At 45.8% G+C, this 9466-nt stretch overlaps 1 protein-coding gene across 1 annotated transcript in view; it reads left to right on the top strand.

Moving 5' to 3' along the window:
* Positions 1-3945: 3945 nt before the first annotated feature.
* The window catches only part of grin2aa (glutamate receptor, ionotropic, N-methyl D-aspartate 2A, a), a gene marked incomplete at its 5' end in the record, with an annotated part of 157873 nt that continues 152352 nt past the window's right edge, over positions 3946-9466 (top strand). Inside the window, one exon of the mRNA XM_084370623.1 lies at positions 3946-4352. The remainder of the gene's footprint in view (positions 4353-9466) is intronic.

Genomic DNA, 9466 nt, shown 5'->3' with positions numbered 1-9466 from the left:
CACATCCACACACTGAAGAAGATTCAGGATCAGTGACCAGTATCCCCTACACACACGCACACACTCACATGCACACACACACGCTGCCATCTTTGAGCCTCTCCAGTCGTTTGATAGTCGTTTGCTCAGTCAGGTGTGAATTGCGACTATATACCCATTTGTGAAGCCCGTATTACTGCATGTAACACTCCCTCCCTCTCCCTCGCTGCCTCTCTCTGATGCTCTCTCCTCTGCACAGAGAGAGAGGAGGAGGAGGAGGAGAGAGATTGTGCGGTGGAGAGATGTGGAAATTCACATGACAGCTTCCAAAAGAGGGCAGAGAACCACTACTGCTGAGCCTGCTAAGATGCTAAATGCATAGATAGATAGATACAGTAGATAGATAGATAGATAGATAGATAGATAGATAGATAGATAGTCATTCGTCCTGACCTTCTCTGATGAGTTGGGTGGAAGTGGCATCTCTCATTTGGCCTGACATTTTCATGACATCCTTCCCTTTTTACATCTAGCTCAGCTCCTTATCCCCAATAACCTTAAAGGGGCTCTTTTGAACCTCTGTGTTGTGCTGGAAGCCGGTCGTTAGTTTGTGTTAGCGGACTCCATTTCCAAACTAACGTTAGCTACTGTTGCTCTTAGAGGCACTGAGACGAGGCACTCGAGAACGTGAATAAAGTCACATCCTTTGGACTGTCATGAAAAAAAACCCCAACCCAAGTCCTTCACGAAGAACTCCAATGTCCAACAGCATTAAACAACTTAGACATATCATCCATAGGCTTGTACAGGCAACTGAGAGACAGGGAAGGTGTAATTTTTCATGTCACATTACAGTTTGCTAACATACAGCCAATACATGTAAATTGCTACACATCATTTCACAGAGCCCCTTTAATCGGGAACTCCAATTTTACATAATAAAGTCAGTTTAGCTTACTATAGGCTCCATGAAAACAGTTAACTGACTGACATTTCAAGTAGCCTAACATCACTTAAAGGTAATATTTGTGAGAAAATGAGAGGTGAAACATCTTTAAGAAACTGAAACTGAAAGTCCAGTTGCCTACGATATAGCACTTAGAATTACCATGACCTTAATGACTGAGAACCTTCATCAACTTTTGTCAGAAAAAAATGTATTTAGTTACAAATAGACCTTTAATTAATCTCAGGTTGGGTTTCAAGACTGCAGCAGAAGGTGTTGTTACATGCTGCAGGTATGGAGTTGGACTGCTTTTGCTAATACATATTTCAAACTTAAAACACCTAAAAGATGCATATTGGTTGCAGTGTATAGAATTCAGCATTTCAGTGGGGACTCGTGGTTTCTGCACAACACAATCCCCAGAACATTCCTTGTTGAACTTTCTGTTGTGACAAAGCTGTGCATGTGCTCTGATTAGGTTAAGGCACATAAATCATTTGGTTAAGGTTAGGAAAAGACCATGTATTGGCTTAAAATACCTGTTTTGGTAGCCACAAACCTGGCTGGAATTGTCCTGAAGTCTTGCGAAAACCTGTCACCACAAAACAGACCCACAACATATCCTTATGTTCATACTTTCAAATGTTGAACTGCAGTCACTGGCTTGGCAGCCTTTATTGGTGGTTTGCAGAAACATCAACTGCCAACATTTCAGCCTGGTGACTGGGAGATGCCAACAGATGCCAGTTTGAAGCCAGGTGATACAGTATGGAGGTGATTTACATTGGTCTGGATCAGGACTATGACTCTCCATGGATGAGATGACATGGCAAACCAGGTACGTCGGCGAGTTGCAACACGTACATGTTGAGTTTGAATGAAGTGTGTTTTAGGATGAGTTAACAAGGCAGTTGAGCTGGTCCTAGTTTGGTAGGCTGAAAGAGAGAAACTTGAATTCAGACAGGGTCAGCCTATGGTTGTATTTTTCTGTCTAGTAAAGAAAACAGGTGTAAAAAAATGTCCTTTCTTGACATTTTGGGAGTTTATTGTGCCAAACTCCACAGCTGAAACTGTGGGTGCTATCAGATAATCACCTCTTAGGGTGGTATTATGACTGGCTGGGGCTAGCTGGTTAGAGTGCTAACTTCAGTAGACATCTCTGCAAATCATAGCTAACATAGTCTTTGTTATACCATTGACACAGTTGTTCCTTCACACAGTTATTAATGTCAGATCATTTTTTAATGTTTTCAACTAATCCCATTGAACAAAAACATATCCAAAATGTCTTTGCTGACCTGAATTTAAGACATACAGACGTTTAAAGAACGTCTGTGTTTCAAAATTCAAGTTTTTATGACGGCCAAATATTACTACATGCAGCAAAAGCTACAGGGGGGATTCAAACCCTGAGCCTCATCCTTAGTAGCCTGCATGAGGCAAACGCTTTACCTAGTGAGCTATTTATCCACTTTACTATCACTATGTTTTGGTCATCCAACCTTCATCAGGTTGGCTAATGTTCCAAGGCTGGATGACCAAAACATGCTGTTTATTATAGCTGATAAATAGCTCACCAGGTAAAGTGTATGCCTCATGCGGGCTAGGATCCACCCTGTAGCTTTTGCTGCATAGAGTAAATTTGGCTGTCTTGAAAACTTGCAAGTTTTGAACAAGAAGAAGTTCGTGTGACGTCTGTGACTAAAATTACATTGTAAAAACTTAACAAGAAAACTTTTGAACCCTGACATGTGTTTGCTCAGTGGGAAAATTCTGGCCGTGTCTTACAAATTACGCCTTCAAGAGTCTCTCCAAAGCTTTTCAGCGCAGCAGGAGCTAAATGCTCATGTCCTGTCTTTCCAGGTCAGAAGCACACCAAAGTTACCCACAGCGCCTCCTGAGGGAACAGCCCGTTAACCTCGCCGACTTAATGCTCGCCTAATGGACAAAAACTTCTACAGGGCAACAAGGCAGAAAACTTTGGCGGAAACTCCCACGTTATTGCCTTCAACCTCTGTGATAATGAAAATTCCCCTGCAGTAGCACATTTGTTCCCAGCACCCTCTTTTTACTTCCATTAGCTTAACCTAACATTGTTAAATTGTCTTTCTATTGCATGTGGGTAGTCTAATAATTAGCCTGCATGAATTCACAGATTGTTTCTGTGCTTGTACGTCAATATCCATTCTTTTTTTTTTTTTTTTTTTTTTTTTTGGTGCATGAAGGTGGAACAATTGACTTTCATCAGGCGGTTATTAATATTCCATTTTCCTTTGCACCACTGGTTGGTGTAGCTCTATTTTCATACATCCCCTTATCCTCTCTGTCTGTGCTCCAGTTTTCCGGATGGGTTGAATGTCTAAAAAATCCCCCCGCAAAGAAGGCGTGAATGGAGGGAGACAGTTGTTGGCAGAGAGGGGGTTATTCTTGACAAAAAAAAAAAAGAAAGAAAAAAAAGAATGGAGAAGGTGAAGTGTATGAAGGGGGAGGGAGGGTTTACAATTGTTGTGTGAATCATTTGTGATTTAGCCCAACTCTGCCTCTATTAGTGTCTCTTTGACTGAGCCACTTCCTGGAGGAGCTTTAGCGCAGAGAGCGCAGAGAGAGAGCGAGAGAGAGAGAGAGAGAGAGAGAGAGAGAGCGCGTCAGACCGACGGACCGACAGTCCGTCTATCTATCCAGCTGCCCCTGCCTCTGCAGAAGCGCGCGGCACAGGCACACACATAGACCCAAAAAAAAAAAAAAACGCGAGATCACACGCACGCATCCACGTGCACGAGAGAGATAGAAAGGAGAGAGGGAGAGAGAGAGAGAGACGTTGGGAGCGGGTCCCATGCACGCTTTGCAGGCTGCCGGAGCTCCGTGTGTGCGTCTATGTGTGCGTCCGGCGGCTGCTCACCTGCCTCTTCCTCTCTCCGCGCCCGGGACAGGAATAACGGGATACCGGGAGCCTGTGATCACACAAGAGGCAGGTCTGAGCCCCCACCCCCCCCTACCCCCCCTCCGCCCCCCTCACACACACACACACACACGCACACACAATGCGCGGGGCCAGCAGAGATTGCAGAGGAGAAGCAGCGGCAGGCGCACACACACAATGAAGATTGGATTACAACAACAGTGATTTTAATTCGCGGCTGCGCGCTTGCGAAGTGCTAAAAAAACCGGGGGATTTCATTCAGGTTTTTTTTTCTTCTTTTTTATACCTTTTTTTTTTTATTATTGTTGTTGTTGGACACGGTGGGAATAATTCATCGCCAGAGATTCTGTGATTTCTTCTTCTTCTTCTTCTTCTTCTGGTCTTTCTCCTGTTGTGCGGGGAGTGTGATCACAACCACAGGGGCTGCATGGTTTCTCAGAGGAGAGAGGGGACTGTTGCAATGTCATCTCACACCACTGTTTTGGAGCTCTGTGGAAGGGAGATGCTGTAAGTAGTCTCTATATATTTTTTTGTGTTCCTCTCTGAATTTTGGGCTGTGATGATCGTGCACCATCTCTGTCTCTGCCTCCCCCCCATCCTCCTCCTCCTCCTCCTCTCTTGATCAGCGGGGTTTTTTTTTTTACCCACAGGCGTCCCCCCTATCCAAAGTGCGGCACCCACACCGCGGAGAGCACCCGCTGCCCCTAAATCACGATGCGAGGCGAGAAAATCAGAATCTCTCACGTCAAGTATCATCATTTTTCTAACGTGATTCATAACGCTGGCGCAGTGCGCGGAGCACGGAGACGTTTATCCGTGTGCCAGACATTCCCGTGCACCAGTAAACTGGCTGCACAGGTGAAATTGGAAGAAGCGAGCACTCCTGTGGTAGTTGGGCGCATGAATGAAGCCGGCTTCACCGTGAGGAGGAGAAGAATTTAGCGCAGCGCGCAGAATAAAAAAAGACGGGTGCCCCTTCCGCTCATTTCTATCCAGAGGTTGGATAACACATTGCGGGTTTCGGTCGCGCCACTGCTTGGAACAACTTCCAGCTCCTCTCCATCTCCATCTCCATCTCCATCCCATACCAGGACGAACGCGTGAGCGCAATCCGATGGAGACGCCGCTCAACGCTTATTCTCTTAAATTAGAATGAGATTATTTTCCACTTCCGCGCGTCTCCCCAAGCGTGACTGAAAGTGAACGCGGGGCTTTGCCCTGAAATCAAATCAAATCTTTCACTATGTGAAGGAGCGCCTCGGCCGAGAGCGGAGGACGCAGGCCGGCGTTGCTCCAGCAGGGGTCGCACTTGCATTGTGTTGCTTGCATTGAACTTAATGGGGGGGATCCAAGTGAATTTACATCTCCCCCCCACCCCACCCGCTCCCCTCTCTCCTGTTCTCGGGATTCAGTCACGTTGTTGAAGCGCAGTTCTCCTATCACAGAAGCCCCCCCCCCCCATGTTAAGGCGCCAGCTGCAGCCCATGGAAGGGCAATCCATATTTCCTTATGACAGCAAAAGGAAATAATGTTTTAACCCACTACCTCCACACACGCAGACTGAGCCCCCGCTGTAAATTACAACCATTCAGCTTTATGGTTTTCCTGCTTTTACCTTTCAGCAAGTGTGTGTGTGTGTGTGTGCATTCCAGAAAGACAGATTATGCTTTTTATTAAGTATTGTTGCATTCACTACTGCCCGTTACAGCACAGGCAGGAGAGAAGGGTGCAGAGAGGAAATGAGCCAGATTGCATGTGTGTGTGTGTGTGTGTGTGTGTGAGAGAGAGAGATGATTGATTTTTAATACACCTCCATTTACATATAGATGAGGACACTATTAACCAAACTCAGCTCTGAAGTCCAGTCAGTCAGTCAGTCAGTCAGTCAGAGGATACTTCTTCTACAAAAAGGGTTAAAATCAGGTCGCCCATCGAGTGCCGAGCCGGTCGCTCCTGCAAAGCAGCGCTGCCGTGCTTCAAATTCATCAGCGTTGTTCTTGGAGGAATAAAAATCTGAAATGACCTCTGACTCCGGCCCTTCAGAGGTGTCTTGGGAGGAACAAGATTCCTTTTCCTGTTGGGGCACAGACCAGAGGCCACACAGCAACGCAGAAATATGCAAAAATAACCTGCCAACTTACATCTAAGCACCCTGAATGACAACGTGTAATCTTTGGCAACGCAAACGTGTTCGCATGTCACGCCAGTAAAGCAAATTGAAATTCAAGAAAGCCTAATATCGGCCGCCCGCATGCTAATGAAGCAGAAACTGACTGATGCAATTAGCTCTGAGAGAACTGAAAATAAAGGAGGGGGGGAGACACAGAGTGGAGCAGGGAGGTGGAGGTGCGTGTTGGGGCATCAGGTGCGGAGGGACACGGAGAGAAACACTGTTCACACCCCTTATGTAAGAGAACAGTGGTGGGTTCTTCTTTGTTGGTCCCTCGCACACACACACAGACACACACCGAGTGGGTTTGTAGGGAGCTAAAGAGGTATGTGCAGTGGGCAGACAACATGTTGAAGCCTGAGTGGTAACAGACGATTACTTCCACTGGGCTTCTCATGGGTGCTCATGCACACGTCAGGGCACACAGAGCAGATGGCTGGGGCCTGGGAAAAAAAGAGAGGGAGAGAGAAGATTGAATGAGGGAATTGGCTGGGAGAAAACGGACAGAGGAATGAGCTGACAAAGGAGAAGAAGAGATGGGGGGGACAGATTGCGGGATACTTGAAGGGGCACTACAGGAAAGTTTGGCGAAACTCGCGATCGGAAAAAGATCAGAACCGAAGCGGACAAGGTTGAGATATCCCGACTTAAGCCCCTTAAAAAACACCAGTTTCTTTACTTCCCATAATACATTGCGATGGCATCTTTGGTTGGAACTTCCCTGCCTCGTGAATGCCTACGTCCGTCCTTTGGAAAGCTCCCCCAGAGCCACCAAACACATTATACAACTGTTTTCCCGGGCTGTGTGGTGAACTGATTTTGCTGTGCCGAATAATAATTGGACTTATATACTCTCTGATTCAGAACCGCTCTTCCCATTCACCAACTGTCAGTCAGACAGTGTGGGTGCTGCCGTGACGTCATTCCTGGGACTTTATGAATATCTGTGAATGTTTCTTCAGGCTCTTTCTCTCACCCTCTCAGCCAAGGTGTCTATCAATGTTCTCGCTATGTATCGGTTTCTTTGTGTGATATTGGACAAAGTAAATAAGTTGCTGATGCGGGGATGTAAAATGGATCACTTTCTGTGCAGCGGAGGAGGATTTTCTCCCGAAAAGACTAATGAGACACAGGTGTTGGGGGGAAAAAAGAGAGTATAGGACAAAAACTACAACAACAGCTGTCTAATATAAAAAAAAAACTCTAAACATTGTTCTTACTCTGTATGCAGAGGACATATAGTCAGTTCCCGGCTTGAGCGGCGCATTTGCATTCATACAATTTTCTTTTTCTTTGGTGTCAGTTTTCCTCGAATGACAGAATCTCATTTCAGAATGAAACTCTCGAGCGGAGAGGGATGGAGCTGGTGAGAGAGCGAGGATAATGGCAGAGAGGGAAAATGTTTTGGCAGAGATTAATAGAGAATATATTTATTAACAAAGTTATTTTAAAAAATTGAGTCATTTTAGAATTCATCTCTGCACAACTTGGCACACATGCAGCAATGAAGCAGTCGGGGCGGGAAGAGTCTGATGAACCGAGACCAGAGGAAGAGGGGAGAGGCTTGAATGTACGCTCTGGGGTGGAGAACGGCGCTGTGGTTCAGGGGTTACGTCTGTGGATCTAAACATCGCCGGTTTGATGTGCGTCTCTCTCTTCCTCATTTGGTGTCACTGTAAGGGAAAGGGCACCGAGACAGGGAGGCGGATCAGTTCGAGGGGAGGAGAGATTGAAACTGGCAACAGGAAGCAGAACCCGAACGGATCTGAAATGAAATGAAGAGACCACATAACTGTTTAAGCGGTTGCCAAAATAGTTTCTCTGCTGCACGAGGAGGCGGATAGAGGATTGATGGACAGCTGAGAACGTGACATGTCGCTTGGACACCATTGGAAAGAATATGCTGCTCTTTTCTCTGGTTGTGGGGCCTGGCTGCGGGGATTTGCTCCCCATTCAGCCATAAGTACATGACTGAGGTCAGGCGCTGATGGTGGGTGATATGGCCTGGCTCCTGGAGCGACAGCTGGTTAGACTTTCAAAGTAAAGGGTGCTGACAAAAAGTTTCATAGTATGACAAATAATGACTTTTGGGATGTTGTTAACGTTGTTAAACAGCCATGGTTAGGTTAGGTTTAGGCACTAAAACTACTTGCAATGCCACAAAAAGGGGCATTGCACACTATTGTAGAATATCATTTTATTTATGTGCACCGTGGCATTAACATTTACCCTCAGCGGGTCCAAAAAGTCCAAAACTAGCTGCTGAGAAGTGCAAAGTATGTGTCCAGCTTCACTCTTTCAACAGTGTAATCTTGTTGAACAGCCTTCTGTGTTTTAATAGAACATTAGCAAACGTTTACATATAAACAGTTTCTTCCGTCTACATCAGCTGAACTTTGATATAAAGCAGAGTGTAATGGAGAGACCGACGGAAGAAAAGTTATTAATAAGAAGGGACGCGAAAAGAAAAGACGGCAGATGCAGAGCTGTGGCTGTAAGGCTGAATGCGCCTTAATGCCTGAAAAACCTTGGCGAGATTATGAGAGATCATAGAGGAGTCTGGAGTTTGTAATATGAAATGTCTTGCTGAAGTCAATGCGGTGGGGGCGCAAGTGGTGAAAATATGCAGGGATGAAACTGGTATGAAAAATGAAGGGAAAGACAGACGGATAAGTGAGCAGATGACTGGGCGCTGAATGAACGCAGAGTAATGGAGGAGCCAATGTGGGACGCATATAAAACATACAATATTCAGCGTGGTCCTAACAAACCAGAAAGCAGACGCACACACGTGTCCTCTGGGCCGTGGCATAGTAACACACACACTTTTCAGCCCCAGTATCAACCATTCTGAGCCCCGACCCCGTAAATAAATCATACCCATAGAGCGTCTTCAGCGCGTTGATTTAATTTAAATGCCATTTAGCAAGACGGAAAGAAGAATGAATGTGACCACCGCAGTAAATGTAATCATATTAATCATCGTGTAAAGATAATGCAGCTGAATTATTGATGCGTGTGAAAGCTAGTTGTGTGTCAACCAGAAACAGGGAGAGCATTTTGGTAGTGTAAGAGAGAGGTTCCCCCGCTGGTGTGTGTGTGGGGTGTGTTTCCAAAGAATAAAGAATCACCAAGAGAGTGATTTACTTTGAATACGTGCACGCACAGAGAGCATTTACAGTTCGTGCCTGGTGTGAGCTAGCAAATGTGTGAGCGTGTGCGCGCGTGTGTGTGAACGATAGCCAGTAGTATGGATGTGCCTGCCAAACATCATTTACTGTTGTGGTGCCAAGAAACGGTAGCCTTTGTGTGACGACAAACTGCCCCAATCCGATTTGGCTGGGGGAAGGCTCTCTCTCTCTTTCCTTCCCTCTCTCTCCCCGTCCCCTTTCTTTTTGTGCGTCCGCGTCTCTTTCTCAAGATACTACTTCTTTTTTTTTTTTTGCCTTCA

This window comes from Pagrus pagrus (genome assembly GCF_965226575.1).
Source record: "Pagrus pagrus genome assembly, chromosome: 13".
Lineage (NCBI taxonomy): Eukaryota > Metazoa > Chordata > Actinopteri > Spariformes > Sparidae > Pagrus > Pagrus pagrus.
Note: the sequence above shows the minus strand (reverse complement) of the source record. Positions and strands in the feature narration are given on the sequence as shown.